We start from the raw sequence: 19856 nt of genomic DNA, 5'->3' as shown, positions 1-19856 counted from the left end.
TTTGGAATGTGGGAGGAAACTAGAGCACCTGGAAGAAACCTGCACAGTCACGGGAAGAATATGGAAACTCCACACAGACAGTTGCCCAAGGTGGGAATCAAACCTGGGTCCCTGGCACTATGAGGCAGCAGTGCTAACCACTGGGCCACCATGCCACCCTATAAGATGTAGTTACTGGACCTTGAAATACAAGAGGTAGTTACTGGATCAAACCCATCAGTTTTTGGTTAGGTTAATGCATTTCTTTTGTAATCTTTAATTTTTTAATGATTTTGGAGGATTGGAATATATCAGATCAAATTGGCAATGTTTTGAAGGCCTTCACCTTGTCTTTTTACCCCATTCTGCTCATTTCAGGGATGTATAGAAGAGAAGTAATTTTGGCTATGAAAACAAGTGTGGGGTTTATTTCATGGTGACGATCCTCAGGAAATTTAAAGATGGACTGCAATTATTACAATAGCTGACGTGGGAAAATATGGCTGTTGTCAAACTGGATTAGAAGTTTCATCCTCCCATTGGGCCTTAGTTCCACCTTAAGTTTTGTAATTATCTTTCCTGCATTGTGATGGTTTCTCCCTTATGGTCTAATTGACAATTTGAAGTTCTAATCTGTTTTCTTAATGTAGGTAACAGTGAGGTCAGTAACCTAATGTGACATCAGCCATGCTTCGCATCACCAAGACTAGTAACAGTTGTGCACCAAGCCTCATCTTAAAACATTGAATACTACAGATTATTGTATGTTTGTCATTATGGCAGAAACCAGGAACATCAATGTTAAATTTCAATGTGTGAATGTACGCCAAGAATATAAACTAATTCTTAAAATCTTTATTCAACTGAATAATAGCACAATTTTTCAATTCTTTAAGAGTTAAGATCAAACAAAACAAACAAACTATTTTTCATCTGTGGAAATTATATTACCACAGCAATAGGTTTTCTGAGAACGTCCTTTATGAAAAAAACCTAATATTGAACTGACAGTCTTCCTTCTGAAGAACATAGTTACAACAGTGATTTAAAATACAAAGAAAAATCTGGAGCTCGATCAGCTCAAACTCAAGTTGATTGTGACATTAAAACATGCTTAATCCCATTAAACTCTTTGATACTAAACAAAATTTAGACTAATTACTCCAAGTTTGTTATATTCTGCATCAATATAGCTTGTCTATATAAATGGGCACTACCCATTTACGCCACATGCCATAGGAATCAAATCACCAGCCCCCTCAACTTTAACCTTTCAGGTTGAACATCCATGATGCACACTGGCATTTAGTTGAAGAACTTCAACTAGCTACAGAGTGCAGGCCATTTGGTGCATCAAGTGCTCTTCATCAAAATATTTGTAGGATTATTATATTACCAAACTGTTGAATCTTCCTCTTGACAGGTCATTGAATTTTTAATCCTACTTCATTCTTTCCTTGAAAAGAAAATAATGGCAGAATTTGCACAATCCTCACACAACCTGTTTGTGGACATGTTGATCATGAATATTGACTGGGACCCAGATCTGCTTTGTCTCTGTCCTTTTCTGTGATGACCAAAAGATATTCAGGGCTAGTAATGAAAGGTGATGGGGATCTACATCCCCTGCATACTCCATAGTGACAACACTGAAGAAAGTGGGAGAGCTGGGGTGACATTAAGTACAAGGACTTTAATTCATGGTTACTGCATCATTTGTTATTTGTTTAGAATGGCCAAACTGGGCCTTTTAAAAAAATTCTTCCAACTTTGGAGTGAGGACAAGGAAACTATCTTCCTTCTCCAATGATATAATAATGCACAATGTTTTTATGGTGCAGTGGTAGTGTCCACACCTCTGAGCTAGAAGTCCTAGATTCATGTTCTACCTGCTGAAGGGATATATCACAATACTTCGGAACAGGTTGATTAAAAGTATCGAAAACAAAGCCCAAGCTTCTCTGATCATGGGGCAGACGTGCGGTGGGAACGAGCCCTTAGAGATGCCTGTTTGCAAATGCTCCAAGCTAGGAAAGCTCCTGGAGATGAAACTCAATAGCAACAATGAGCTCAATGCCTTAAACCTGTGAGACAAAGGAACTTACTGCACATCTTATGTGGTGGAATTGTTTTTATTTCCTTTGTGGCCCATATAGGTGACAGACTCTAATGAAAATAAGATGTCTGTTTGCATGAAATAATCCAACTGGTCAGATTGAGCTGCAGGTCTTGGATTGTGTGTTAATGCATTCCAACATAACTAGTGTAAATCTATATTTACTTGGAACATTTTGTGACTGGAGCTTTACTTTCTTTTCAACCACTGCAGTATTCTGGTGTTTGGCAGCTCAAACTGCTGAATTTCACATTAACCTCTAGAACACTGTTGAGACATATGACACTGCAAATCCCCACAGTCGTCATTTTGTTTTGGTCATTATTCTTAAGGAGTTGAGTTGGGCAAAAGGAAATCTTCCCGGGATGATTGCAATGGAGATTTTCACAGCAGAGACAGGATTAGTACAGCATGCTGTGTTTTCTAATATATTGACCTGTGTTTTTCACCAAGATTCTTGGCTACAAAACCACGAGAGATCTAGGAGCCAAGTAGAAATAAGAACAAATAGCAAGCATTCCTGAACTTAAACTATGTTGCAGATCTATGGCAATCTTTATATTAAATCATGCCAACAAGAATTTGTGCATTCTTTCAATTTACTTTCTCCTTATAATTTGGACAAAAATCAATTTTTAACAACCAAGGATCCAATGGTTTTCACAGTTCTAAATGTCTTATTGTAAATACAAAATATTATAGCATTTCCTTTCCCTCTATTCTTCTCTGCACAGAACATTGGCTTTCCACTGCATCACAGAGCAAACAGGTACAGTAATTGTTAGGGTATAAAAAATGTTTGAGAAATTACATTGTCTGGAGGGGCTGCAGGATAGTCAGAGGAGTGAGGAGGTCCAGCTTCCCACGCATAAATGAAAAAAAAGGTGTCCAACCAAGTAATACTCCACATTCTACAAGTCACACAACCTCTGTCTTTCGTCAATAGAAACTGTATCCTACTCACCAGTCTCAGAAAATATACTGCAATTTGGTAACCTGCTGTTATCAGGTGAACAAAAATGAACCAAGTGCATAAACATTTAATACCTCCATAAAACTGTTGTTTTAGGATAACTGGCAAGTGTGCAAAACCCAGTTAAAAATTCTACACTACAACTCAGGGAGAGTTATAGATTAACATTTGGAAGGTGAAGGTTTGCACACTGGCCATATTTTTCAGGGACATGATTAGATTAGATTACTTACAGTGTGGAAACAGGCCCTTTGGCCCAACAAGTCCACACCGACCCGCCGAAGCGCAACCCACCCATACCCCTACATTTACCCCTTACCTAACACTATGGGCAATTTAGCATGGCCAATTCACCTGACCCGCACATCTTTGTGACTGTGGGAGGAAACCGGAACACCCGGAGGAAACCCACGCAGACACGGGGAGAACGTGCAAACTCCACACAGTCAGTCGCCTGAGTCGGGAATTGAACCCGGGTCTCTGGTGCTGTGAGTCAGCAGTGCTAACCACTGTGCCACCGTGCCGCCGTGAATGAAGCAAAATCTTGACTTTCTATGAGTAATAGGGATTCTCGTAAATTAATTTGGAAAGCACACACCATGAGATGAAAGATATCAAATGAAAACTGTGCACAACTAGTTCAAAGTTGTCAAACTCATTCAGAGAGCTTTGAGGATGGGGGAATGGAAGTGTCACAATGCCACAGTATTATTGGGATAGATTGTCTCATAGTTTGGATATGAGTTGGAACTGTGTTTCAAGGATTTAATCTGTTGGATTGAGGACAATTTGATGTTGACACTTGTGCACTTGTTCAGAGTCTTATAGACTTTACAAGTGGAAGAAAATAAAATATATTGGATATCACATGCCATTTGTCTGTATATGAGGTGTCTAGAAACACTTTTGATCATAATACGTTTCAGGATCATAAAAAGTAGCACCTTGTCTCAGATCAAATGTTGGAGAGTAAGTGTTGGATAAATGTTAGAGAACACCAGCTCCTTCAACAAGTTTCTCCTGGTCTGGATTGATAACGGCCTATCAATTACGACATTGCTGTTATTAAGAGCTGCTTCCTTAAATCTCTCATTGTTTTCAGAAGGCTCCGAAATACACTTTTCTTTTATAGTGAAATGATACTATGGCTTTAAGAGGTGTATTTTGTCCAAGCTTTTATTAGGAAGAAAGGTTGAGACAGAGGTACCAAGCAGTCTTCTGGGGTTTTCTTTCTGCTGCTAGGATTGCATGTGGGACAATCTATTTTACTGACTTTGCCTTTGTGTGTTTATGGGATGTTACCTTATTGGAACAGTTAATTTTATATACATACATACATAAGTTGGTTTAGCATTTCAATTGAGGTATAGTTAAGCCAATTATTTATGTTTTTTTTATTTTGGCTGTACTTTAACTGTAGTGTAAAAATAAATGTGTGTTTTGCTTAAAGTCAAGTGGTTTTACCAATTGAATTGCACCTGGAACATAATGCTGTACACTTAGCTTTAAAATAAGAAATGTTAGTTTTTTAAAATCTTTTTTGAGGGGGTTTGATCTGGCTCATAATAATATTTTTAACCCTCTCATAAACATTTTGTTTGCCTATCCAATGGCATTAGTTGAAAAAGAGTAGGAATGTATTCCCCTCACCACTTATTCCTCAACCATGAGATTACTGGATATTTATCTCCTGAATGTTTATGGGTTCTTGCTGTACAGAAATTAGCTGCCATATTTATCTCCATAGCAAGATTGATTATAAAGTGAATCTTTGGCTCTGAAGCATATTGGGATGCCTTGATATTGTAAAAGATATATGAATATGAGTTCTGTCGTATTTCACAAAATTTCCCCACAGACCACCCTTCATGACAATAGTCTTAAAATGGACCAGATTTTTAATAATTCACTGCTAAAAGTATAACGTTTGGTAATGCATAGATTGACAACTCCACTTAGCACTCAAACTTGACATGATTTTTACTGAAAGGGCACCAGCTTACCCTTAGATTTACCAGCCTTTTATGGAACGGAAGACCTGCATTTTAGATTTGTTCAGCTGTATAATTGGGCTCTCTTAATTTGTTCAAACCATGATTTGATGAGATGAGTATTCCTGATTATGTTGAACCTGTATAAGACTCTAGTCAGACCGAATACTGTGAATAGTTTTGAACCCCTAATCTACGGAAGGATGTACTAGCCTTCGAAGGGGATGAGTGGAAGTTTATAAGGATGATCCCATGGATGATGGGCTTGGCATCTGAGGATTGGTTGAGGATTCTATGTCGGTACTCATTGGAGTTTAAAAGGGGAAACTCATTGAAGCTTACAGAATACTGAGAGGCCTGGATAGAATGGATGTGGAGAAGATGTTTCTACTAATAAGAGGGACTAGACCCAAGAACACAGCCTCAGAGTGAAGGGATAACCCTTTATAACTGAGATGAGGAGGAATTCCTTCAGCCAGAGGGTCGTTCATCTGTGGAACTCATTGCTACAGAAGGCTGTGATGGCCAAGACATTGAGTGTATTTAAGACAGCAATAGTTAGGGTCTTGATTCATCAGGGGATCAAATGTTATAGGGAGAAGGCAGGAGAATGGGGTTGAAAAACATGTCAGCATAAAGAAATGGTGGAGCAGACTCAATGGACCGGATAGCCTAATTTTGCTCCTATGTCTTATGAAGCATGAAGATAAAAGACAACAGAACAGCACATCTCAACACAAAATATTGAAAATCTCTCTCTCTGTCATTCTCGCATCTGAGCAGGCTAAATCTTCCCTTGTGCAGTCTTGGCACTAAAAGACCACAGAATGCCAAATGGCACATGGCCAGGATGGTGCACAAAGCCATCTTCCAACTGGATCCATATAATTGTGTCAATTGCTGTAAAGCAGACACATTTTCTTTTGCTACATTCAAGTGGTTAATTTGAAAATCATTTTTTTTTGGGATGTGGGAAAGGTAGCATTAGTTTTTCCAAGAAATTGGCAATGGACATTCTTCTTGAGCCATTGAAGCTCTTATGACAATGGTGCTTACACAATAATTTCAAGGAGAGGGATACACATGAGGTACTCTGCGCCCTGTAGATCATTTAGAATGCCAATATTGGAGAAGCTGGATATAGATAGATAGATGACATTGGCAGACTTAATCTGGAGCATCTCCATCTGGAAAGCAGGTATTTTGGATGCAGCAATCTTGCAAATTGCTGATGTTAATGATCAGTGCTAAGTGTGTGTGTTTGGATGACATTCCTTTTAAAATAAATGGGTTAATCTCTGCATTAAAACAAAGGATGGAGGAAAGTTGCATAAATAGGAAAAGCATCTGTTGTGTAACCAAAAGCAATTTCTCAGCTCAAAAATCATGATGCTAAAGTGGGAAGCAATGTGAAACAAGCCACATTACAAATACATTATTTTGTTGACAGACCATGTCCATGATTTAAGATTATAGTAGTTTTCCATCTACCTTTGTGCTCTCCAAAATGTAAGAATAGGTCACAATGGCAAAACAGTTGTTGTGCCTACTAATCCAGAAGCTTGACCAATAATTGCAAAAATTGTAGGTTCAAATTGCAAGACAACTTAATAATTTAAGTTTCAAAAATACCAATTAGCGTCTTTAATGGCACAGAATCAACTGTTCCATGACTGATCTTATGGATAATAATCATCACATTTACCTGGTCTGACATTTTACATGAATCCATCACATTCTCAAATTAATGTGGTTACTACTATCTGAGATGGTCTAGCAAACTGTTCAAAATAAAAGCCAAACCTGTTTAGTTGTATCAAAGGATGAGTAGGCAGTAAAGAATAGCCTTGTAACATTCTGAGAATTAATTTTAAAATTACATAACATTCCAAAATGTTAACATCAAAATGTTGAGATTTGTAGTAAATGTTGCTTGTTCCTATTAGTCAAAAGTTAAATTTGGCTCCCCAGAAACTAAATCACATACATGGTTTCTACTAGTCATTTCTAAAATTATCATTCTACTGCTGTGATATGGTCTAAACTAAATACAAGTCTAAAAATAATTGTTTATCAATAATTCTGTTGGCAGGAAAGGTTATCTAACAGCAGGATATGAATTATTTCTTTCTTCCAACTCCCTAGTCTTGTCATACTAAATTAAAGCAATCAGCATAAATAGAAAATCAGAAGTATACACTTGAACTAGTGGAGCAGAGCAGGAAGGAACAGAGTCCCAGTGTACTCTGTGGCCTGTGGGATGTAGCATCTTTTCTGAAATATTGCATCAGTTATGAGCATGCTCCAAACCCACAACACAAGAAAATGTCAAGCCACCTTCTATCAAACAGCAGGCAAACAGGCGCACTGCTGGAGGATTTCTATTTGTCCTGTGCAGCTTTACAATGAGTTTCTTGAGCAATGTTAAAAAAGCAGGTTGCAGAATTCATTATCAATGGTAATGCATGCATAATAAAGAAATGTTCACAGATGTACGTCATTTGCATTACCACACAGAGTGAAGGAACCGATTAGCAGGTTTCCAATGAAACAGTCGGACATTAAAAGACAATTAAATATCTTAGTGACAGAAATGCTACTGAGTAGTTTCAGAGGAAATAATTTGCTTTTGTTAAGTACCATTGGGAAGAGTCAGAAGTATACAGTGGCTACTAAATGTTACAAGGATGTGAGACAACCACAAATAGTAAAAGCTCATGTACCTAAAACAAAGGTTGACAGTTTCCCATGAATACCTACCTCCCTGAGGAGACTAACTAGGTCAGCAGGATCCCACTGCAGTACACATTTACCACACCTTATCAGAAAGTGTGTGTTTGAGAGGGTGAATGGTTTATCATAGCGAGTTGAATAAAATTACACTAGTTAGCACAGAAGTAGGGTCTTTCTGCATGTAATGACAGTGAAAGCGCAGTGGGACATGAACTTTTCATTGCCTAAACTACAAGTACACTCAGCATTCCATTCATTGGGAGACTGTAGACATTGTGGGCTCTTACTGGTAAATTCTAATACTTTCTGCTGCCAAATCTGAAAAATAGGTGTGAAATTGTTCAGACTATGTCACAGTGATAAGGGGGGATTTTTTTCTCTCCTATTTACATAGTCTACCTGAGTCTGTATGGGTTTCCTCTGGGTGTTTCAGTTTCCTCTCATAGTCCAAAGATGAGCAAGTTAAGCAACTTGGCCATGCTAAATTGTCCATAGCAACCATGAATGTGCAGGCTAGGTGGATTAGCCATAGTAAATCTGGGGTTACGGGGATAGGCTGGGGGTGCTGGGTCTGGGTGGGATGCTCTTTGAGTGTTGGGTAGAATCAATGGGCTGAATTCCCTCTTTCCACACTGTAGGAATTCTATTCTATTCTATTCTATTCTATTCTATTCAGTCCATTCACAGGAACCACTTTTGTTCCCTTACTTCCCCATCTGTATCTTCTCGATACACAATGGAATTGTTGACCCAATTCTCTTCTTAGCTCACAGAACCACTCTTGTCACATTTCTCCTGCTTCTTTTGCCTTTTCTTTCAAATTAGATTGGTGCAGTTTAGGCTCCCAGGAAGTCCTCTGACTCTTTCAAAGCAGTTTTGGGCTTCAACACAATAGTGTTTTATTAGTGGAGCAGATGTTACTGTACACTGTGTGCTTACTTCCACCTCCAACATACAGAGGGCTCCCATCTTCTGGAGTATGGCAACATCAATCATCAACTGATGAAGGAGCAACGCTCCTAAAGCTAGTGTGTTTCCAATTAAACCTGTTGGACTATAACCTGGTGTTGTGTGATTTTTAACTCAATCATCAACAGCAGAGATTAGAGGGGGCATCAGTGTTGATTCCGTTTCACAGAAGAAGCCAGCTACATTGGGTAAAACTTTGATAACTGGCATTCATGTCATCATTATTTTGTGAAAAGTATTTCCATACAGGAAGGTGGATTCCACATTGGATAAAAAAATCCAGATTCCAACTTTTGTGCACTGTGATAGGATAATGAATGACCATCATGTCACTTTTACAGTGCAAGGGTTCTCAGATAAAAAAAACCCTAAATGGGTGCTTTTGTACCAGATTCAGCCACCTTTATTTTTATTGTGGCTAGATCTGGATTTCTCATTTGGTACTATTTGGTCCATCTCATTATTATCTACACCATACTAATGACCTATATTAAATAAAACATGTTCTTATACAATGACATGAACCCAAATTTCCTTTCCAATTGTGTCAGCTGCTTTCTATGCCTGTCCAAGTTGAATGTCCTGCCCATGGTAACTAAACAACTGAGTCTGACAAAGATCTTTCGAACCAAGAGATAAAGGGTAATATTGTCCGTGGACCATTTTCTCACTGCCATCAATGAATTGTAAAATACAAAGTTCAGATTTTATGTATTTAATGTATATATTGACAACTGGCTATTACATGAAATGGTACACACTAAACAGGCCGTATAAACAAAGAAAAAATTGTACTAGTGTTGACGTCCCAGGATTGATGGTCTGTTCATTTTACTGCTCAAGCATGCATTGCTTTCTGCCAAATATGCTTCATTTAGATTAATTGCACTATTGCTTACTGAGCAGGTAGAGCTTAAAATCAGCTTTTGGCTCAACGCATGGACAACAGTATACATTTGTACCCACTCCAGGAGTTACAGGCAAAAGTTTGTTGTGAAGAGACTGTACATGCTCTTTATAGACACATCATGTGCATTGCCTTCCAATTGTTCCTCTTCTGCACGATTCACACCTTTTGTTTGATGAAGGCAGATGGGATTTTTTCAAAAAAAGTGTTGAACTACATTACTTTGTTATTTCATAAAATTATCATTCTTTACAAATTCTGCTCATGAACTGACTATTTTAACACACAAATGAAGATTGCCCATCGTTAACCCGAGCTATGATTAGCGAAAGCAAAACAATTCTGTAATCATTGCCCAATGCGACAATTTAAAAGATTACTTGGTGCTGTGTTATAGCAACGTGCATGCAACATATTGAGAAAGGATACTAAGAGATTACATATGATAGGCTGCAATATATTTAAAGTGGGATTGCCAACAAAGGATAACATCTGCACACATTGTTACAGTCTGTAGACCATATTCCTTTTCTAATTCACATCATGTGCCAGTCATGTCTTATGGACTAACTTTAATAGCTCTACAAATGCAATATGTAATGCTCTCAGCACTATGTTAGCATGCCCTGGATAAATCAAACCACTTCCAATTGGTGGGCTCACTCTGGGTTTTCCTTTAAGTAAGCAACAACTCCTCAACCTCTCCACTGACCTGTTCAAATACATCAACAGTCAATTATAAATTTTAATCTCACCCACAAACAATAAGCTAAATTCTGAAGGCAAAAAAAAATGCAGATATCATGAATAATTGAACATTTTCTAATTAAAATGAATATCATGCTTCTAATTAGTAAACTCTTCATTTTAAGCAATGTTTCCAATACACCTGATTTTTCATGACATTGAGTGCCACAGTGAGAAAGGGTATTCTGCTTTACAACGAGTGTGACCATAGGCATGTTACAGAACGTAATGTGACATTTACAGAAAATGTAAGTTAAATCCAAGATTTCTAGCAAAATAGAGACAGATAGAATTAAGTTTCAGAGCCAGTCAGAAATAGAACAGAATTAAACTGAATGTATTGAGTGACAAGGCAGTTTCCTATTAATATTAATCACTTACCTGCTTGACTCAAGTCAGGAATGAGGTGGAATATTCACTGCTGGTTGGCTAAGAGTGGCTACAACAACACTGAAGAAACTCAGCATTGTCCAGGAATAAGCAATTTGCTGGACTGGCACTTTTGCCACCAGCTGTAGTATCCATCCCCAGCACTACCGGCACCCTGTGGTGGCAGCATCCACGATTTACAGGATCTACTGCAGAAACTTAGAAGGTTATTGCAACAACACCTCTTTCATGGATCACTATGAAGGACAAGAGCAGAACTGTCATAGGAACATTTTCATCCACAATTTTCCATTTAAATTGCACACCATCCTGATTGCACTTCATGTTCATTTACTGCGCATCTTCAGCTGTGCTGAGACGGTGTTGCTACACTTCCTCTTTGAACTGTGAGCTATTGCAATGCTATTAGATAGGCAGTTTCATGCTTTTGATTCAATGACAGTTAAGGATATAAGCCCAAAGAATGGTGATATATGTGTGTGACTTGGAGGTGTTGCTACTTATCAGTTGCCCTTGTCCTTTTAACTGGTAGAAATTGCTGGTTTGGGAGCTGCTGTCAGATAAATCATGGCAAGTTTCTTGCTGCAGTACAACTTGTAAAAATGTGAAGTACTAGGAGAGGTTTAGAGTAGCAGACACAGTAGTGACCAAGGGGCCTTGTCCAGGATGGTGCTGAGCTTCTTCAGTGTTGTAACAGCTGGACGCACCATGATAAATTTGATTTGATTAATTATTGCCACATGTACCCAGGTAAAATGAAAACATTTTTTTTTGCATGCAGTACAAGCAGATCAGACCATACAAAGTGCATTAGAGAATAAAACAGAGTGAGGAATACAATGTTATGGCTGCAGAGAAAATGCACAAATAGCAGGTTCTATGCCTATGAGAGATAAATGGTACTTGTCACTTATCTGTGCAAACCTACATTCTGCTCACACCTTGCTGCAAGTAGGCATGGATGGTGTTTACCTGAACTGGAGCTGGTGTTTTTGCCAACTTCAAAACTAGGGAAAAGGAGAGAATTCTAAACTGAATAATGGGAGTAAGGGAGCAAATTTGGGGAGATGAGTTAAATCAAGGTCAAAGAGAAATTTATTAATATGGGAAAGATAAATCTGACATGGCACAAAGGTATAAAGTGTACGAATCCAAGAATCACCCAACAATCAATACTATAATTTCCAAAGAGAGCATAGGATAAAAACAGTGGCTGTGAATCTGAATGCACATAACATTCAATCAAGACAGACACGCTGAGAGTGAAAATTGAAATGAATAAGTATGAACTGGTAGCCATTTCGAAGACAAACTTGCAGGATGGCATGAATTGGGACCTGCCATTTGAAGGGTCAGGGTGTTTTAAATGACAGGAAAGTAGGAAAGGATGGGGATTGACTTTGTTAATTAGTGATGGCATTAACACAGTTGAGAGGGACAACCTAAGTTCAGAAAACCAAGATGTGCAACCAGTTTAGATAGACAGGTCCCCAACAGTAACCATATGGTATAGTGGGACCTAAATTAAGACATTATGAAACTTGTTAGAAAGGCATAATACTAATCATGGGAGAAGTTAATCTATGTATCTATTGGAAAAATCAGATGGGCAAAGGTGACCTAGTGAAGATATCATAGCAGGTTTTTGGGAAAGCTTCTTAGAACAGCATGTCCCAAAACCAACTAGAGTGCAGGCTATTTTGCAATGAAGGATCAATTCACAAGTTCATAGCCACGGCATCCTAGAAAGCAGTGACCATGAATCTGTCCATTCTGTTTGAGGGAGTGAAGAGTAAGTCTGCGACCACATTTTAAAATTTGAATGAGACCAATTATAGGGCATAAAAGCAGAGTTGACCAAAGTGATTTGGCAAATTTGGTTAAAGAATAGGTCAATACAGATGCAGTGGCAGACATTTAAGGTGACATTTCAGAATATACAGAATAGACTCATAGAGTCATAGAGATGTACAGCATGGAAACAGACCGTTCAGTCTAACTTATCCATGCTGACCAAATATCTCAACCCAATCACCTGCCAGCACCTGGCCCATGTCCCTCCAAACCCTCCCTATTCATATACCCATCCAGATGCCTTCTAAGTGTTGCAATTGTACTCGCCTCCACCACTTCCTCTGGCAGCTCATTACATACACGTACCACTCTCTGCGTGAAAAAGTTGCCCCTTGAATATATTCCAATGAATAAGAAAAAAAAATCAAGGAACAGGGATTAAATAGAAATGTTAAATGTTAGTATCAAACTAAAAGAGAAAACACGTCATTGTGCAAAGACAGGTAGATGCTCAGGAGATTGGACTGAATATAAAAGAAACAAAGAGTAAAAATAAAGAAAACATTAGAATATAAGAGTAAGATAGTCAAAAATATAAGAAGAGAGTAAGAGTCTTTCAAGAAGAAAAAGTTAACAAAGTATGTGATGGTCATTTGAAAATGAGATTGGAGAATTAATAATATAAATTAAAGAAATGGCAGATGAAATGAACAGGCATTTTACATCATGTTTCACTATAGAGGATACAAGAACATCCCTAAAGCAATGGTACATCATAGAATGGAAGGGAAGGAGGAATCAGGAAAATCATGAGCACCAGACAGACATGCTGTACTTCATAAATTGTTGGAGCTGTAGGTTAACAAGTAACCTGGTCCTCACAGACTTCAAAGAAGTGGATGAAATGATTTTAATTTCTAAAATTTTCGTAATTCGGGGACAGTCACATTAGACTAGAACATGATTAATGTAACTCCTTTATCCAAAAATGGAGGGAGTCAGAAAGGAGGAAACCAATGGGGTTCCCTCATTATCAAAGCTGGACAATTACTTACAATATATGTTAATAACTTGGAGGGAGGAAGTGAACGTACTATAGCCAAATTTACAGCTGACACAAAGATTGGTGGAAAGGCAAGTTGCAAGATAAATATAAACTGTTTGTAGAGAGATACTTTTAGGTTCAGTAAATGGACTAAAAGTTGGCAAATGAAGTATAATGTGGGAAAATGTGATGTTCATTTTGGAAGTGAGGTCAACAGAACTGAATATTATTTAAATGGAGAAAAACTGTAGAAAGCTGCAAAACAAAGGGACATGGGGGTACTTACACACGAAAGATAGAAATTAGCACACAGGTGCAGCAGGTAAATGGGAAGGCTAATTGAATGTTAGTCCTTACTTCAAGTGGATTGGAGTTTAAGAGCAAAGAAGTCTTACTGCAAATGTACAAAGTGCTGGTGAGACTGCATCTGCAGTACTGGGAGCAAAGATATTGTTTCATTTGAGACAGTTCAAGAAGGTTCATGAGATGATGCCTGGTATGGGGGATTGTCTTGTGAGCAAAGACTAAGCATTTTGGGTCTCTACTTACTGGAGTTTAGAAGAATGAGCGGTGATCTCATTGAAACATATAGGATTCTGAAGGGACATAGTCTCAGAATAAAGGGGCACTAATTTAAGACTGAGATGAGGAGGAATTTCTTCTCTCAAAGCATTGCGAGTCTTTGGAACTCCTTGTCATAGACTCACCACGGAAACAGACCCTTCGGTCTAACCCGTCCATGCCGACCAGATGCCGACCCAATCTAATCTCACCTGCCAGCACTCGGCCCATATCTCTCCAAATCCTTCCTATTTGTATACCCATCCAGATGCCTTTTAAATGATGTAATTGTCCCAGCCTCCACCATTTCCTCTGGCAGCCCATTCCATACACGTACTACAGTCTGTGTGAAAAAGTTGCCCCATAGGTCTCTTTTATATCGTTCCCCTCTCACCCTAAACCTATGCCCTCTAGTTCTGGATCCCCCAACACAGGGAAAAAATCCTGGTCTATTTATCTTATCCATGCCCCTCATGATATTATAAACCTCTAAGGTCACCTCTCAGCCTCAGACAGTCCAGGGAAAACAATCTATTCAACCTCTCCCTATAGCTCAAATCTATCATGGAGAAATGTTAGATGCTATTGTTAAGATATTATAAGAAGGCATTTGGATAAGTTCCTGGTAATCAGGCAGAGTCAGCTTGGTTTTTTGGAAGAGAAACCATGTTTGACCAATCTATTGGAGTTTTTTGAGGAGGTAACATGTGCTCTGAAAAGAGAGGAATCAGTGAATGTGCTAAGCTCAGAGGCCTTTGATATGGTGTCACATCAAAGGTTGTGTAGAAATACAAATTCATGATATAGTGCATAGATATTACCCTGGCTAGATGATGGACTGGGGAACAGAAAGCAGGGAATAGGTATAAATGGGTCGTTTCTGGGTGAAAAGGTGCAGCAAATGGTGTGCCACTGGTCTCGTGCTGGAACCTTAACTTTCTATAATTAATATGCATGGCTTAGATGAAGGGAAAGAAGGGATTGTTGCCTCTATGGGTTGGGAATGGAGAACAAGAGTCAGGATGTCATGTTGCAGTTTTGTAAGGTTCTGGTTAGGCCACACTTCGAGTATTACATTCGGTTCTGGTTGCCACATTTCAGGAAAGATGTGGAAACTTTGGAGAGGGTGCAGAAGAGGTTTATCAGGATGCTGCCTAGATTAGAGGGTATAAACTATAAGGAGAGGCTAGAAAAACTCAGGTTGCTTTCTTTGGAGCAGCGGAGGCTGAAGGGAGACTTGAAAAAAGCCTATAAAACTATGAGATGCCGAGATAGGTTTGATGGTTAGAATCTTTTTCCCAGGGTTGAATTGTCTACTAATAGGCAGAATGCATTTAAGATGAGAGGGGGAAGTTTAAAGGAGATGTGAGAGGCAAAGTTTTTTACTCAGAGAGTAGCAGGAGTCTGCAATGCACTGCCTGGGGTGGTGATGGAAGCAGATATGATAGGGGAGTTTAAGGACTTTTAGGTAAGCACACAAACATGCAAGGAATGAGGGATATGGACCAAGGGCAGGCAGAACAGATTAGTTTAATTTAGTGTCATGAAGAGGACACACGGAGGTTAAGTGAGAGGGCCAAGGTGTGGCATATGGAATATAATGTGAAAAAAGTGAAATTGGCTATTTTGGCAGGAAGAATAGAAACAAGGCAGTTGATCTAAATGATGAGAGACTGCAGAACTCTGAGATGTAGAGGGATCTGGGTGTCCTCATGCATGAATTGCAAAAGATTAATATGCATATAGAACAAGTAATTAGGAAAACTAATAGAATGTTATCATTTATCATCAGGGGAATTGAATGCAAGATTCAAGAAGTTATGCTTCAGTTATACAAGGCACAGGTGAGATCTGGAGTACCTTGCTTAGCATTGTTCACCTTATTTAAGGAAGAATATAAATGCATTGGAGGCTGTTCAGAGAACATTTACAAGGCTAACACCTGGAATGAGTAGTTTGTCTTTTGAAGAAAGCTTGGACAGGCTAGGTCTATATCCACTGAAGTTTCAAACAGTAAGAGGTGATTTGACTGAAGCATATGACATCCTGAATGGTCTTAACAGAGTAGATGTGGAGAAGATGTTTCCTCTTCTGGAAGAAACAGAACTGTGAGTCGCTCTAAACATCAGGGGTTGCCCATTTAAAACAGAGATTAGGTGAATTTTTCTTTATTAAGCAAGGGGTTGAAGGGTTATCTGGGATTGGCAGGAATGTGGATTTGAAGTTGCAATCAGATCAGTGTTGACATTATTACATGGTAGAGCAAGCTTAAGGGACTGATTTGTATGTTCAGATGGATCGATACATAAAGGTTCCTTACAAACTATAATGGATTGCTCAAAGCTGGTTGCATTACATTTGATGCTGCTGCCTCTGGATCTCAGCTTTTTCTTTGCACTTTACTGTAGTTAATAAAACCATCCTCTCTATTAAGAAATATTTTATGCACTTTCATATTTAATTCACAGCTGGAATGAATGAACTCTGTTTCTAATATAAGTTCTAAATTATAATCTAGAATAATCACACTGAAAATAATGGAACAAAATTGGTCATGCATTGACCATAATTTCTATTGTTATTAATTAGTCAAAATCTCATTAACACTAGAACAAGGAAAACTAAGTTATCAGCATTTCTTAAAGGCAAATATTAACATACTTCCCGCACAAGGATTATTTGAGTTGATATTAGATCTGTGAATATGGCAAGTTACTCCAGTCCATACATTTACAGCTTTTGAATGACATGTCGTACTGACAATCAGCATAGTTATTTGTCTATGCTACAATGACTTGAATGCAGCTGTAGTTCAGTACAATTTATAACACTGCCTTTAGATGGCACAAATCAGTTCAGCCCTGTACTGCTGCAATACACAAAAATTCCACGACTGAAAATGCTACCCCTTTAGATGTATTACGATAGCCACTGAATGTTTCTACTGAATTTGTGAAATTTTACAATACTACATGGAGAAGAAAGAACAATTCATACATTAGTTTTCAGACCCAATTAATTTGATTTAGTTTATGAAATACTCGAACAAAGCTTTCTTTAACCTTTCAAGAATTGGAATGAAATTCTGTGTATTATAAAAAGTAAGGTTAAAAAAAATCCCAGCATCAAACTATGATGATATAAATAACATATTTGGATACTATGATAACCCAGTGGGGAAAAGCAGGATGCAACTGAATCATATAGATAAGAAAAGCCTGAGGTTTGGCTTCTCGTTTCTGCCAGGCAGAACTGGGACAATTACAGGAGCATTCCAATTGATCAATGAAGGCGAAACATGTCAGCCAAGTTTCTTGCTACTGAAGGTAACAGAGAGCAGAAGTAAAAGAAAGTGTGAACAGCTAGTATGTACAGATTAGGGTGGGATACAAAATTCCCCCCTGACTGCATTAGCTGGCTGGATTTTCAGATAAGGCATGGCCACTGAATTATTCTACAGGAGATTTCAGAGTAAGTTCTCTCCAACTAGAAGCTAATGCATTCAGGAGAAGAAGACACTGACAAAAAATTTACAAATCTGTTATACCTCATCTCAACAGAATTTCAATTAAAAAATAATCTGTAATGGATGACTTCAGTTTTGCGTAAAGCTTCAGAATGTCTCCAGTTTCCCAAGTCAAACAACTCAGTCCCATCGGTGACATCTGTCTCAAGACAATAAACCAATGATTTTACACAATAGAACAACTGCTGAACTCCACAGCTCTGTGTCAGGTCTATTACCGACTAATATCATAGAAAACGCCAACGTGACCACTACCAGCGTTTTTCAGAAAAAGGAATACGAAGAGATGGTTACTATCCATTCAGTTTTCTGTTTGTTTTGTTTCCAATTGAAGTCTAATAAAAGTTCATGCTATTCCGGAAGCGCTGATTCGTGGACTGTCATTTTACACTTAAATCAATTTCTACCTCTAAAGACGAAAAGTTTAAGGATAACTTTCAATTGCAATGCAAACGAATCAAAGCCCTTCTTTCCCACAGCCATCGCTTTTAACATTAAAAACTGCAGAAGCAAGACTGCAGCCAACAGGACAAGTTTGAGTTGATTCTTATTGCTGGGAGTTTAGGATTGTGACAGCTTCGTCCTTCCGTCTCCTTAAACAACTGAAGGAGATCGAAATCTTTCCTGGGATTTCCTCCAACTCGTTCCAAAAGATGCATCCTTTGTGAAATGTTTGGATGTTTATCCTGTAGAGATAGATGTAGAAACTTCGGTTGACAGCTAGCGACATTTCCCCTTTGAATCAGACACAGGAGCTGCCCTTTCATCAGATTCGGAATCAACCGCCTGAGTTCACAACGAGTTGGATTTTTAACATGGATTTCTCAGGCTCTGCAAATGTTTCTCATAAACTAATCTGCAGCGTTTAATTAAAAAATGGATAGTATGCTTTGTGCGTGTGCATTTTTTTTCTATGGAAAAGACAACCTACAGGCTACTGTAAAACAAAACTCCAGCGGATTTCAGCAGTGAAAGAGTTAAACTTGGTTGAAAATAATCTTCTTACCTTTGCTGTGCACATTTCCAATCTCTTCTCTAGTGCCTTTTCACACGAGGTTTGTAAATCCTGGCCCTGAGAGTGAAGAGAGCACAGTGCAGGAGCTGTGTCCATATAACAGTCGGATTTTTTCCATGTGTTCACTGTATATTTGTGTCCTTACATATACCAAGTCATGTTAGCGTCGATGGAGAGGGAAGGGGGTTAGTCACAGATCCCTGCTGCATCGGCTGCCCCCCTCCCCCTTGATAAGCAATCGCTGATAACTACTCGACAGCCGGAGAGAGAGAGAGAACATCTCCTGTGAGCCGACAGAGCAATGTTCACCATCTGCATCTGTTTGTAGCACGGGTTACCGGCGTGGTCCCGGGGCCTCTCACTCACTGTGCCATGTAAATCAGAAACCACTCAGCAGCTTGTTAGGGATGCCCATCTGTTAACTTAGCCGCTTGTCTGCTGATCTCTTTAAGCACAGCCACTGTAGGATTGTTTGCAGAACGCAGTCGGATCAGCTCAACCAAGACGTGTAATGCAATTCTTCAGCCTAGGGAATTATTTGATATAGGGAAGGATTGCTATATAGCCATGTGGTAATCAAGCCTTCCCAATACCGTAGCCCCAGCATTAAACTCCAAACAGAACTCAGCTCTGTTAAAAAGCTGTAATTCTGATTTTGCTTCCTCCACACATTGGAACTAACTATAAATCACAAAACTAAGTCTCCCACGATGGCTCATAGTCTCATAATAGTTCTCACCGGAAAGGAAAATTAACATTAAAATAAATAAATCCACGTTTAGCAAGCCTTAGTAAAGCTGCACGGAGAATTGAACAGATTTGTAATCCTTTGGAAACACTATGCTCTTGTTCAGCATCAGCCCAGCCTCACTTCAGTGATGGGTACGCGTCTAGAAACTATCATTCAGGATAAAGTTAGTAGTCACATGGAGAGCTTTGGGTTGATTACGATGGATTTCTGGAGCGGAAATAATGGCTTGTTAACTTGCGGGAGTGCTTTTTTTCGGAGGTTAACAGAAAAGGTAATTGAGAGTAATGCCGTGGACGCAGCGTATGTGGACTTTCAAAAGGCATTCGATACAGTTCCACACATTAGAATTGCAAGAAATG

General features: G+C 38.7%; 1 protein-coding gene across 1 annotated transcript in view; it reads right to left on the bottom strand.

Moving 5' to 3' along the window:
* Nucleotides 1–19323, bottom strand: part of LOC132828418 (alpha-1,3-mannosyl-glycoprotein 4-beta-N-acetylglucosaminyltransferase C-like) — a 164952-nt gene extending 145629 nt beyond the window's left edge. The window contains exon 1 of the mRNA XM_060845510.1: nucleotides 18738–19323. The gene's annotated coding sequence lies outside the window, so the exon portion shown is untranslated. The remainder of the gene's footprint in view (nucleotides 1–18737) is intronic.
* Between the last annotated feature and the right edge of the window lie 533 nt (nucleotides 19324–19856).

Source organism: Hemiscyllium ocellatum, chromosome 26 (assembly GCF_020745735.1).
Source record: "Hemiscyllium ocellatum isolate sHemOce1 chromosome 26, sHemOce1.pat.X.cur, whole genome shotgun sequence".
NCBI classification, from domain to species: Eukaryota; Metazoa; Chordata; class Chondrichthyes; order Orectolobiformes; family Hemiscylliidae; genus Hemiscyllium; species Hemiscyllium ocellatum.
The sequence above is the reverse complement of the archived record's forward strand: the minus strand, read 5'-3'. Positions and strand labels throughout refer to the sequence as shown.